The sequence below is a fragment of the Pinus tabuliformis genome, chromosome 3_1, assembly GCF_031772625.1.
Source record: "Pinus tabuliformis cultivar Carrire ecotype Pingquan chromosome 3_1, CPIR1, whole genome shotgun sequence".
Lineage (NCBI taxonomy): Eukaryota > Viridiplantae > Streptophyta > Pinopsida > Pinales > Pinaceae > Pinus > Pinus tabuliformis.
This window is the reverse complement of record NC_142301.1, coordinates 716,963,637-716,977,896: the sequence shown is the minus strand read 5'-3', so window position 1 is coordinate 716,977,896 and position 14,260 is coordinate 716,963,637. Positions and strand designations below refer to the sequence as shown.

The 14,260-nt window shown below is 29.4% G+C and overlaps 1 pseudogene across 1 annotated transcript; it reads right to left on the bottom strand.

Moving 5' to 3' along the window:
- Positions 1-1,412: 1,412 nt before the first annotated feature.
- Positions 1,413-5,718, bottom strand: LOC149189274 ((R)-mandelonitrile beta-glucosyltransferase-like; annotated as a pseudogene). The gene is made up of 2 exons (XR_016255879.1): positions 4,964-5,718; positions 1,413-2,554 (listed from the first exon to the last, which is right to left on the bottom strand). The product of XR_016255879.1 is annotated as a (R)-mandelonitrile beta-glucosyltransferase-like (transcript).
- Positions 5,719-14,260: the final 8,542 nt, after the last annotated feature.

The following is a 14,260-nucleotide window of genomic DNA, read 5'->3' as shown; positions in this document are numbered from 1 at the left end:
TATGTTCATCTGTTTGGTCCCCAAGCTCCTATCTCAAACCCCTTCAGTTCTACACCATCTAGCTGAGATAGCAGAGCTTGGAAGTGCCTTCAGATCAGCTGTCTTCTTTCCTTTTTGCATGTGCAGCTGGAGCGTGGTGTTTCAGAAGGAAATTGCATCAACAGTTTCACAAATGGCTGGAGGTAATTCGTACCCCTGGGCATTAAGTTTTAGTGATTCTTTTCAGTTCTTTCCGCATGCAGAATCGTTGTTTAAGTTTATTAGTTTTCTAACACTCTAAACATTCAATGCGAACAAACACTTCCAGCAGCGAAAAGAATCAAATCTCTCGTCAGATCACGCTCAGCAATTCCATGGCTTTGACATGATAATTGAAGCGACGGCTTATTAACAACTATTTTTCCCAATGTAATGAGGTCATCGCCACGCAGTTTCCATCCACACGCACTTCATTGAACACGAGCTATAGGGGTATGCGGGCCACTCACACCTATTGTTCCTTCAATTGCTGAGTTAACAATGGGCGCAGATTTCCGCTGAGTTTATTTGGATTCAAATTTCTGCTGTTGACAGCCATTACAAACACATACCCTCACGGCTTCCGCTTCCACAAGCTCAATGCTGCTTCGCTCTGTACACACATTCCACGGCTCTGAAATGATACAGAGATCGCACTATCAGAAAACGATTTTATACTTCTTTAACCTAAGAATATTCTATAATTATAACCACAGGAAAGATATGATCATCCACTTAAATTACAACTTACAGTTACTGAAAACATCCAGTTTCCAAAGAATTCTTTGCAACATTAAGTCCTATGGTTATTTCTAATAATTTAAACATAGAAATAATGATTATAATACTTCATATCTCCGACCTATAAAATCTTTTTTGTTTTTGTTTTTATTTCTTTTAGTTTAATTTCTGAACCAGATAATTAGTTTAAAGAAATAGATTCACCGTGATTATATTTATTAGTATAATTATATTAAAAATATTAATGTGGTTGATATAGTTTAAGATTTTATAAATATAACAAAATATATTAGTAGAACACTAAAAGTGGCTTACTAATGCACACATTTACTTATTAATAATGTATATATAAAAAAAAATTTACACATCTTATTGTAAAATGGACTATTTTAGTCACTAAAATTTGATTATATATTAATTTACCCATCTATTTACAATATGAACTTTTAGAATTGGAATAATCACAAATCCCTAGGAAATTGGTGGGCAGGGAGACACCCAGCAAAAATCTAATTTAACTTGAGAAAAAAAAATTACACATCTTATTTTGTTAAGTAAAATTTGCTTATTAAATTCCCAATGTGAGTAGAATATGAGCATATTAGAATTGAAATAATCTCAAATACCTAAGAAATTAGTGAGCAGGGAACAAGTTACACAAATATAATTTTTAAAATCTATTAAAAGTCAATACAAACTAACAAACTCTGTGACCCTATAAAAATAGAAAAAATGACTACATTCAAAATATTCATAGATTTAAAAAAACTTTTAATAGCGTTCAGTAGCTTATTCTCGATTCTCCCAATCATTTCCTTACCTATTCTAGAATCCAAATCACATCCTTTTGTTTTTGGATGGGAGTCTTTTACTCATCATCATGTCTTTAACGAAAGTGTTTAAATTCAGGAAAGAAGACCCTCCCGGGAGGAGAGCCTTTGTTGCGCAGTCCTTGAGTCTGAGAACGCTGTCTCTCATCTTTTCTCCTTCCGCTGTTTTCATCATTCTCCTCACAACATCCTCAATCTCGTCTTTCATGACAACCTTTTGGTGATCCATATCTGCATCTTCAAAATCCAGGCCGATCTTCCACACAGCCTTCGCGAATCTGCAGTTGAGAAACTGATCGCCAAAATATGGGAATCCCACCACAGGAACTCCCATGCCCATACTCTCCAACATAGAGTTCCATCCACAGTGTGTAAGGAATAATCCCACCGAAGCATGGGCAAGGACTTTCACCTGCGGAGCCTACCTCACAAACATTGCCCGTTCCTTTGTTCGTTCTTCAAAACCCTCAGGTAAAATCGCAGCCTGGCCTTCACCGATATCCAACCTGAGAACCCACAAAAAAGGTTGCCCGCTGCCCTCTAGCCCTAGCGCCAGCTGCTCCAGCTGTTGTTCTGATTTTACAGCGATGCTCCCAAATGAAACATATATAACTGATCCCGGCTGTTGCATATCCAGCCATATCAGGCAGCTGTCCTCCTCCTCCCACAAACTGCTGCACGAATCCCTTCCCTCCAAAAAATTGGGAAGGAAAAGAGGTCCCACGGCAAGAGCAGGACACCCATTCAAAGACAGAGCTGTCACTGCATCCTTCCCTTCGAGCTCCTCGAAAGTATTCACCAATACGTAGTCGCCTTTACTTTGCTTCTGCGATTCATACAGAAGCGCATTGAAAGTAATATCCCGACGATCCTGAGCGCGATAGAAGGATAGCAGGTCGGTTGGCTTCAATGGTGGGATGTTTCCAGGAAAGTGACGAGCTTTCTCGGATTTTTCGCTTCGGTTACTGAAAAGTTACAAACAAAAGTTTAGTTGGAATACACATTTGCAGAACAAATGAAAACAATGGACTGATATAATTCTGGATATATAGGAAGAATCTAAAAAATATCTATATGAATGCGCTTTTAACTTTCATTTTCAAAGTCTAACAAACTCTAATACTTCGTTGCATCTAGAGTAATCGAGAGCTTTTACTGTGTAGGTATTATGAGATATATCCGACTGTAACTTCAAAGAATTCCACCTATTGTAATCAAGAATATTTACCGGTTAAACCTAATATTAATTAATAATATAATAAATAATCTTTGCATTTCTCTTTCATTCCTCTTAAAATTTAACAAACTCAAAGGTAAAATACTATTCTTTCTTAATCATAGAAGATACTAATGTTTAATTCGTGTGCCCTAACACAGCAAATTTCGACCTTCTAAGGTTTAATTTGTTCAGTGCGTACGTTCCATAGACATTGTGAGTTTCTAAGGCTTCTTGTTTAGCAGCCTCTCTCAAGCATCAGGTCATGGAGACTATTGCTTAAAAAAGTTTTCATAGTCTTGTTGCATTAAGAAATGAGGAATAAAGTAATGTAAGTGTAAGTTTTGGTTTTTTGTTTTTTTTTTTTTGGGAAAATGTAAAATTATATAATTTATATAGAGTTTGAGTAGGTTTAATGATTAAAAGCGTGTATTTTTGCTAAAACAAAACTGTTAAAAAATAGAGTAAATTAGATAATAATTAATAGAATTATATTTTTAAAAATAATTTATATATATTAATTATATTTTTATTTTTATAAAATTTATATATTAATATTTTTAATAATATAACTATGTCAATTAAAATATTATATATATCTATATATATATATGTAAGTCAACATAGTAAACCAATTATTTATTTGTTTAAAGAAAGATAATTTGTATTTTTAACAGAGAAAACCAGAAACATGTAGATTTTATTTTTATTTTTATAAAATTTATATATTAATATTTTTAATAATATAATTATATAAATTAAAATTATATATGTATATATATATATATAAATGAACATAGTAAACCAATTATTTATTTCTATAAAGCAAGCTAATTTGTCCTTTTAACATAGAAAACGAGAAACATGTGGATGCCTTTATTGGAAAGAAAACAAAAAACATGAACACATTTTTGGGATTAAGAATGTGGATGTTCTTTCAAAGATATGAAAAGTAAAATGGTTGATCTTTTAATCATCAAGACAAACATAAATCCCAACGCCACCTTTTCATTATCACAAGTAAACAATCAATACGATAACTTATAAAAGTCTTCATTATCACAAGTAAACAATCAATACGATAACTTATAAAAGTTTTACACAAAGATAAAACCCAACATCCACCTATTGATTATCACATTTAAACCATCCATATGATAACTTAAGAAAGTTTTATGCTAATTTTTGTTTCATTAGAATAAAAATTGAAAAAATATTAAAATAAAATATTCATCTAATATGGAAAGAACACTGGTATTTTTATTTAAAATTTTCCAATTGATATAAAATGATATAATATATACTTAATTTTTTATATTAATATTAAAAATATTATATAAAAGATCAATATTAGTAATATTAAATTATTTTTTAGTATAGAGTTAAAAATTTATTAAATTAAAATATTTATGTGATATAAAATGACTATTAATTTTTATATTAATTTTTTGGAATTTTCAATAAATATATTATTAAAAATGTTTGGTATAAAATGTTAAATATAAAGTTTATTTAGAGATTAATTAATGATTATATATTTTTGTTAGTGAAGATTTATTCAAAGATATGTAAAATTCTAAATTATTTTCATAAATATTTTACATTTTTCAAACAATTTCAAAACATTAAAAAAACTATATCAAAATAAAAATTATATTTATATTAAAAATGTTAAATATTTATATTAATATCAAAATAATAATATATAAAAAATCAGTAATGTACTGTAGAAATTAAATAAGAGAATCTTTACATTGTCATGTTCTATCTTTTCATCTGGCCGACACTTGTTGGTTCAAAATATTTCTTGTATGATTTCTAACTAAAATTTTTTCTTAATTCATTGTAGATCAAATAAGTCTGAATTTAAAAATTAATAATATTATTAATATACAAATTTTAAAAATTAAAATAAAATATAAAATTTATTTAGAAATTAATTAGTAATTATATATTTTGTTAGTGAAAATTTATTGAAGAATATATAAAATTCTAATTATATCTCTTAATGAATTTCGAAACATTAAAAAATAATATTAAAATAAAAATATTTTTATATCTATTTAATTTGAGGATGAATCTATCTCTGGGGCAAAAGTAAGTTCGCATAGCATTGAGAGAATCTATATACATACAGATAGCAAATAGAGAAACATACCATTTACTGGAATATGTCCCTCGGAAAGAAGTAAGTTGACGTAGCATTGAGAAACGGAGCAAGCAGCACATATAGGCCAGAAGATAACCCTCGGCACTTTCATATTGCTTGCGACCTGTTCCGTGCAAGACATGAAGGCGTCTGTGACGATGAATGTGATTGGTGGATATGATGGTGATTTCTCTTCAGCGCCTCTAAGGATGTCCTCCAACGCGGGGCCTAACTTTTGCAGTGCAACAAATAATTCGCCCAAGTTGGAAGTGCGGCCATTGTCAGGCGGTAAGCCATCAGGAATAGACAGAAATTGAAGTCTCCGTCCTCGCTGCTCCAACTCAGGGTGGTCTCTGGAAACAAGAGAATTAGCATCTTTTGAAGCTTCCATCATGCGTTTGTGTATCCACTCAGTATTGACGAAAGTAACGAACACTCCCCTAATAACAAGAAGCTGGGCCAAATTCATGGAAACATTTATATGACCTTGTGCAGGAAATGGCACAATTACTGCGTGCAGATCATGCTTCCCCTTTTGGTCGAACGTATCCATGTCAATATTGGCAGACATTATCAGTTTGTCTTCCCTTAATCCACTACCAGAGTTTACGACTGTGGATTTGAACTGTTACTCATGCACCTTCTATAGTGGATTATACAATTAGAGCAATACGCTCACTTCTTGTATGGGCAATGGAGAAAGCATTGTAAAGAAAATTGCAAACCAGGTTTTAAATGATTAATTGGTAAGGTTTCGTTATCGTCATCTACTTCAACTTGTTGTTTGTCATCCACTGAATGGTTGGTGGCGAGGAGATGTGATTCTTCTCGACCTCTGGAGTCATTGTCAATTTATCAAGTAAGCCAAGAAAGTTCTCCTTAATGCTGCCAAGAAAGTTCTCCTTTACTGATAAAGATGTAGAGAAAATTGCCAAAAAAAAGGCATGGCGGCCCTTAATGCTGCCAAGAAAGTTCTCCTTTACTGATAAGGTTGTAGAGAAAATTGCCAAAAATAGGTATGGTTGTAGAGCGCCCTTATCTCGATTGCAGATTCACTTAACATTCTTACGTGGTTATTTGGACCCACTTTTGCGCGTCCGTTTATAGAGACAGATGTTGATCTTCATTATACGATTAAGTTGTTCGTTCATTCACGGTACTCAGCGGTAGATTCAATTAATTTGTTTTTAATTATTAAAATTTAGATAACCATTAATATCAAATATTGATTTATGGAAAAGTGGTAACTAAAAATAAAATTATAAATATTAGTATTATTTACTCATGGGTGGTTATTAAGATTTAATTGTTATTAATATTATATTTATTTTAGAAATTTTATTTAGATAGTTTTATATTTTTAAAATTTATTAAAAATTATCAATTTAAAAAAAATAATATTATTTTTTATAAAATCTGTATGTTTTTTTTTCAATTTTCTCTAAATTGGTGTTGCAAAAAAATTTATATTTAAGAAAATGTGTAATTCTTTTTCTTTTTAAAATAAAAATAAAATATTTTTTAATTAAAAAACAATAGCAACTATAGTTAAAAACAAAAATAAAGATATTTATTTGGTTTATTGTTGAAGGCTTCTTATTTCAATTTAAGGAGGATGACGATTTGTTGATTTTTTTAATTGAGGGCCTAGATTGATTCTCAAGGGAATATGCTCAGCATAGGCTTAGACTTAATGTTTATAACAGGTTATATAGTGTATTAAAAAGTTCCTTAGGTTGCATTCACTTTTAAAAAATTTAAAAGATTATATTCTCGCCACATGGCTCCCCGTCCACCAATTTCCTAGGGATTTGAGATTATTCCAATTCTAATAAGTTATTACATAATAAGTTCCTCATTATTATTTATAACAATCATTTATATAGCAAATTTTATTTAGCAAAATAGTCCATTACTTTTAATAAATTTAAACCATTATATTCGTGCCAAGTGGTTCCCAACCCACCAATTTCCTAGGGATTTGAAATTATTCCAATTCTTATCATTTCCACCATGTAAGTTCCTCATTAATATTTATAACATTCATTTATAATTCCTTTTTTTCTTAAGTTAAAGTTGACCCATAACCTTTTCATACATGCTTAATCAAGTAAATGTGTGCATTAGTTTTTTTTGTTATGTTTATGAAGCGTTCTTTTGGTTATATTTATGAAGCATTCTACTATATCAACAATCTCACTCTCATTGTACTTGCTCAGTTTGTGTCAATATTGTAACTCAAAAAGTGTGGTAAGAATATTTCACCATAAATAAAATATTTGGATGTTCCTGTGAATAACATAATTTTTTGTCAACTTAAAAAAAATGATAGAAATATTTAAAAGTGAAAAAAAAATAAAACAAAAAGGAAAATGAACTATTTTCTAAATAAAAAAATAATGTGAACTATAATTAAAAACAAAAATGAATTAAATTACATTACAACTTAGAAGATTTAAGAGTATTTTAGACTCACACACAACTACAAGTAAAATATTTAGATGTTAATGTGAAATAACAAAATTTTATATCAATGTAAAACATATATATATATCTAGAGAGAGAGAGAAAATATTTCCAGTTTTAAGTGTAGAAGGTGTATAATTTTTATACTTATTAAAAATGTTTCAATACAAGATTTAGATAAACTATTTAAATATCTATACTATTATATATATGAAAGAAAATAATTATATATATTGAAAGTGAAAAAAAAAAAATTCTTAACAAGAATTCCTAATAAAAAAAATAAAAGGGAGGTGTACAATTCTTTCAATTCTTAATATAAAACTAATATGTGGCATTTAAAAAAATTAATGATAAAATAATAAAATGGATTATGAATAAAATATTTCAATCATTTTGGTTCTACTATAAAATAAATGTGAATATGGGAAAACCTCTTTTAGATTTGTACATTGGAGAAGTGTGCAATTATTTCGATTCTCACTATAAAATTAATATGTGGCATTAAAAAAATATTAATAATAAATAAATAAATAGTTGGATTATAAATAAAATATTTCAATCAATTTGGCTCTACTATAAAATAAATGTGAATATGGGAAACCCCTTTTAGATTTGAATATTTGACTACCCTAAAAAAACACATGTCCTTAACCATCAGCTACAGTTTAATTATTTCAAAAAATGTAATATACCTTAGATATGTTATTAAATTTATGATTGTAATGTAATAAATAAGTATTATGTAACAAAAGGCATATGATAGTTATTAGGTAATATAATCATTAATATGTAATATTGATTAGTTATAGAACAATTGTTACATGATATTTATTCACTGCATTATGATAATATTTCTTATAATATACCTTAGGTATACTACATAAACCCTCTTCAAATTTAAGAAGATTACTTAAATTTGATGAGAGTTTTTGAAATCACAACGAAAGTTAGTCCTTTTGTATATTTTTCAATTAAAAAGTGTTTATTATAAAAAATATTCCTTCTATCATTAAATTTGAATGGGTTCCTAGATTTTAAAAAGTTTATCCACATAAAATCTAAGGAACCTTAAATTTGATTTGACCATTGGCTTGCCATCTATCACTATATGTCTAGAAATTCAAGGCATCACCTAATAGACTAGGTATTTCTTAAAATTTTATGAATTTCTCTAGATTGTAGCTAATTAATTATGCATCTAAAATAAGAAAAACAAATTGCAAGAGTCATCCTTCCCATTGGATAATAGATGCTCTTTTGTGAAATTCCTCGGGTGCAGCCTAAGCAACATATATGTATCCTCCTAAAATAACAACAATAGAAAAAATTAGAAACAAAGACATGAAGATTATCCATAACAACAAAGTTATTGATATAATGAAATAATCAACTTCACATCCAATGTATAGACAAAAAGGAGATAATATTGTAGTGAACATGTACTAGAAAGCAACATCAAGAGAAAGCACCAATGATAAAAAATGTTAAGGTCCAAAAAGTAGGAGGCCTAGCTAAAAAATGGAATAGGAGAAGAGTTAGTAGGTAATTTTTCCCAAGCAAAAAAGAGAGTCTGAGATGAATTACTAGAAGTGGATCGAGCCCAATGAGGTAGAACATCTGATTTTGGACACAATTTCAACTTCCTTATTGTGCTCATGATAGATTTGAGAGAAGGAAATCTGAATGAATGATTGAGATATAATTTTGATCTGTTTTTGCCAAGAGAGAATATTCAAATTCTGAAGTTTACATCGGTTGTTGGCCTAATTGATAATAAATTTATAGTCCCCAAACATGGAAATTCTTGTCAATCTAATCCAAGAAGCATAATAGAGAGTGCCCCATATGGCCAAAAGCTCAACCCTATTATTTGAACCCTATCCACCAAAGTAAAGGAATCTGAAGAGGTGATGAGGTTCGAAATAAATGATCATTCTACAACCACATGACCCAAAGGAACTGGCTCCATCAAAGAAGCCATCTAGAAAGGAAGACCAAATATCAAAGGAGGGGCGAGATGGGTGAGGAGAAGGGAAGGGCTTAGGAGAAAATTCTTTAAAGAGGGCCATGATTGAAGAGTTAGTTCTGTAGACAGGGGACTGGGAGGAATCAAAGATCAGTGCATTAGGTGCTCTCCAGACTCCCCATAAGAGAAAAAATGGAAGGGTCCCGAGAGATTTATGCACAACAAACCAATGATAGAGGCAATTAAGGATGTGATCCGAGATTGGGACAACTAGGGATTCCAAGAGATTGAGGAATTAAAATATATAGTTGTAAAACATAAATATGCTACTGACTTAAATCAAATTGTTCTGTGTTCCCTTCAACATACAGAAAATTGTCCAGAGTTGAGAATACATCCCACTAGATTGTGTTAAAGGGAAAAGGAACCATATATTGTTTTTCCATTTTTTAATAGTTAATCCTATTCCAATTTTATTATAGTTGGTTGTATTTGTATAAAAGGGAAAACCTTATCTCGATTGAGGGTTCTCTTAACTTGCACACATTGATTCTCGGGCCCACCATTTATGTCACTCTTTGAATAGATGAACATTGGAGTTATTAAGAGAATTGTTGATTGTCGGAAAACTTTTACAACATAACTTATTCTATACCCGTTAGATTGTGACATTTAATATTTCTCCTTTGTCCTGGCTCCATTTAATGTGGAGTCCAAGACATGGAATTTGGAATATCTGTGGGTCCTATGCTAACACATAAATCGAGGATGGAGTAAGTTAGGTTTGAGAAAGTTATTTCTGGATCTCAGTGCATATGATATTTTCCAGTTAGAAAAATTACCACATATATATATATATATATATATATATATATATATATATATATATATAATCTTAACTGTATGAAGGAAACTCATCTAAATTAAAAAAAAAAAAAATTGATATATATATATATATACACACACACACACACACACACACACACACAAAGTGGATTAAAGAAGTTATAAGTTGGGGAGTATGAAAATATTGACTTCCAATATGTGATTAAGATGTTGTAAAATTCATGACAATGACATTAAATATTTTCATTATAACTATTGTCTTATTTTTAAAAATTTAAAAATCGTATAAAAAATTATATATATTATGTAATTATTTCTCGTTCATAATTAAATTATATGTTTTTAATTTCTTGAAAGTTTAGGATTTAAAAATTAGTTAAATTTGTTATAATTTAATGATAACTATTATTAAAGTAATAATGTAGAGATAAATTAAAAGTAATATAAAAATTTTAAAAATAAAAGATTAATTATAGAGTGCTTGAATTATTGTATATAAAAATAGAAATAAAAATTTATGGTATTATTATAATAATATTCAGAGGAGTGAAATGATAATTTGGATGTATAGTGATGATGAGTATGATGATTAATGCCCACTAAGGCTTATATAGTCTATGAGACCTTAAGAAGGTAATAGATTAAATAGGGTTCTTTAACATCTTATTTATATGGGAAAAAAGAACTGGGAGAAGGTTTCCAAATCACCATATCTTTTATGACTTAAAATGTTAATAAGGTTGCTAAAGGACAATAGCTCTAGTGGTAGCTAGCAGGTTTAATTCCCCCTCCACATGAGTTCTAGTATTTGAAGACATGTTAGACTGTGTTGAAAATTTTGATCAAGTTGAATGCCTGACTAATAATTCCTATAAGCTTGAATGGGATTAAACATGAGTATAAGGTGGAAAATCTAAGAGGAAGTTCTTTAATGTGATTATAAGATAAACAATCTAGGAGAAGGTGAATTTTACTATAAGATAGACAATCTAAGAGAAAGTTTTTTAATGTGAGTACAAGATTCAACCCTCCTAGGCTTAGTGGCAAACTCTTTCATGTGAATATAAGATGGAAAATCCAAGAGAAAATGTTTTTTTATCTTCAACACTCCTATTATTGGTGACAAAATCTTTCATCCCAAGGTGTTTTGAGAATTCACCAATGCCTACATAAGTGACAAACCCTTTCATCCCACGGTGTTTTAAGAATTCACCAATGCTTAATTTCTTGATGAAACTCATTGGAATTGGTTCTAACATTGGAAATGTTCATTTTCAGCTTAACACTAGTCAAGACAGAGAGATAATATTGGTTTTCCAGATTTGGGTGATCACCTCCTTATAATATTGCACTTTCCTTTTTTCCCTCCAACTCTTTATTTTCCAACAATTTCTCTTTAAATTTGGAAGAAATATTATTTTTGATATTACCTTAATTATGTAAGATGATATCCTCTTTATTCCCCAATGGTCTAGCCAAGACTGGGCATCCTTATGCCATCCTCACTTCAATCGATGGTGGAGGTTTTGGCTAAAGGTATAAGCAATTTTTGGAAACCCATTTCCATCAATATTGTATAACTTCTTCTTATATGTAAGATACGTAGTGATTAAATAAAATATTGAAACAAAATTAAAAGAGGAAAATAAATTATTTATAAGGTGAACCTATACCTTTTTATTCATCTCTTGTGATACCTTTTCACTTGGTAATGTTATTTTAATATTTTCTAATGATAATGATTTATATGTTTTCATGATACATTTGGTAAAGTATGATTGGTAATGTTTTTGTGTTTTATTTTTATTTTCATTTAACTAATAATATTTTTAAATGAGATTTATTTTATTTCTATTTTTATTTAATTAGTAATGTATTTATATGATATTTATTAAGATATAATTTAGTGTAATTGTTTTAACAACATTTTAAAGTTAGAGAATTGCATATTTCACAATTCAGAAGAATGAAATATTCTATAACAAGTTCAAAAAAGTAAGACATGCAACAAGTTAATATGTAAGAAGTTAATGTTTTCATATGAAATTTTTGGGAAACACTTTTACATGAATGTTTATTGTGATTTATATTTTTGTATAAATATTAATTTTACTGTTGTGGACTAAGTTATGATGGGGATAATTTGGTTAATATTGATAAATATGTACAACCATTCAAAAAATAAAAGTAAATTTAAATTATATGACTTCATGAATATGAGTAACTTTATGTGAATATAAAGGTTTATTGTTACATTTTAGACAAAATGAGGTTTATATAGTTAATTAAGGGAGGATAAAGGAAATAGGAACCTTTTTAGTGCTATATGGGCAATGAAATATAGATACGACCAATAAATAGTTGTAATGTGTAGGAAATAAATTTTGGTAATTATTTTAGTATTATTTGTCTTTTATACGTGTCCTCATAATAGAATCTTCTGATACGACTAATGAGAGTAACAACTTGACATTTATGGCCAATATTAACAACTATATTCTAACAATTATTCCTTATATTAAAATATTATTTATTTAGTCATATCTAACTGTTATATTACAACGACTAAAATTTTTCTCTCCATCTATTTAACTTGATGTGAATATCAGGTTCTTCATCTTGTTCTAGCAATGAACCACACTGGATGGTTCGAAACGCATCAACAAAACTCTAATGATGTGATTTTTACAGAAACGTTTCTAACTTTTCATGATCATGGCAGAGTTTGAAAATGCAATTCCAGTTGATATGAATGATGGGTTCAAATATAAAATGGATTCAAGATGATTATTGAGCATAACTACTAATTAATGGTTATTGGATTTTTTTTTCTTTGAGGATATTGCATTTTGAAGATGGGAAGAATGGAGATAAAAGCCTAACCATGGACATTAAGAAAACAACATCAAAAATGAAGTAACATATAATCACATAATATGTTACACTGATCGACGTAACATGTGGTGGTAAAGAAGACACTATTCATTTAGGAAAGATGTGGAGATCACCAGTGAATTATCATGGATATTCCATTGGAACAATCCATTCATAATAGATCTGATAAATATTGAATTTTTCACTATGAATATTAATTATTTTAGAACTCAGATTCTTTATTTATTGTTTGTATGCTTAAATATAAATTAGTTGAAATGAAAACATAATAAAGTGAAAAGAAATACACACACTAATCAAAGTAAGCACAATTTTTCCCTTGGAAAACCCTTATGCGAGAAACCTAGCTAGAAGGTGAGGTTGCTTTGATCTCTATTCTCTAGTATGGAAAAAGTGTAGATACAAAGAAAGAGGTACTCTCTATAGACTTACCTAAGACCTATGGCTTATAAAGTTGCTACAAAATCTTAAGCCCTTATTTTTCCCTCTAACATCCCACTCCCAATTTCTTTGCTCAAATATGGAAGAGAATGTAATAATATGAAATGTAACCCCTACTCCTCCCAGCATCCTAGTATTTAACATAACAAAATAGCTAACTATATGAAAAGTTTGACTCCCTTAACCATCAACTAGAGTTATGATTTTGGACATTCTCGAGTCTTTTTTAAATTACACACATGGCTACGCACATATGCATGAGTAGCGGGGATTAATGTGACATCGACTTGTAGCATGGTGGTTAGTATGGTAGATAAACTTGGGAGATGCATAAATTTTGTATACAAAGTTCGAGTACCAGATGATCTCGCACAAAGAAGAATTTTTTTCCCCAGAAAAAAAACATTTAATGCCTTAAAATGGCTTTGGAAGAATTCATAACCAAATTAGGACTCATTCATAAAAAAGACTGTACAAGTTGATTCATTTAATTCTTCGACTATGAAAACATTAAGATAGATGAAGAACACTATAATAATTCAATCTGAAATGAGATAAATTATAAATGATAAATAGTATCACAATTTCGTAAATTACATATGAATGAAGTCAAAATGGAAGAAACTCACCCCTCAAACAATACAAACCTATGAGAAGATAGAAAAATAAGTATAAAGAAATGGGGGTTT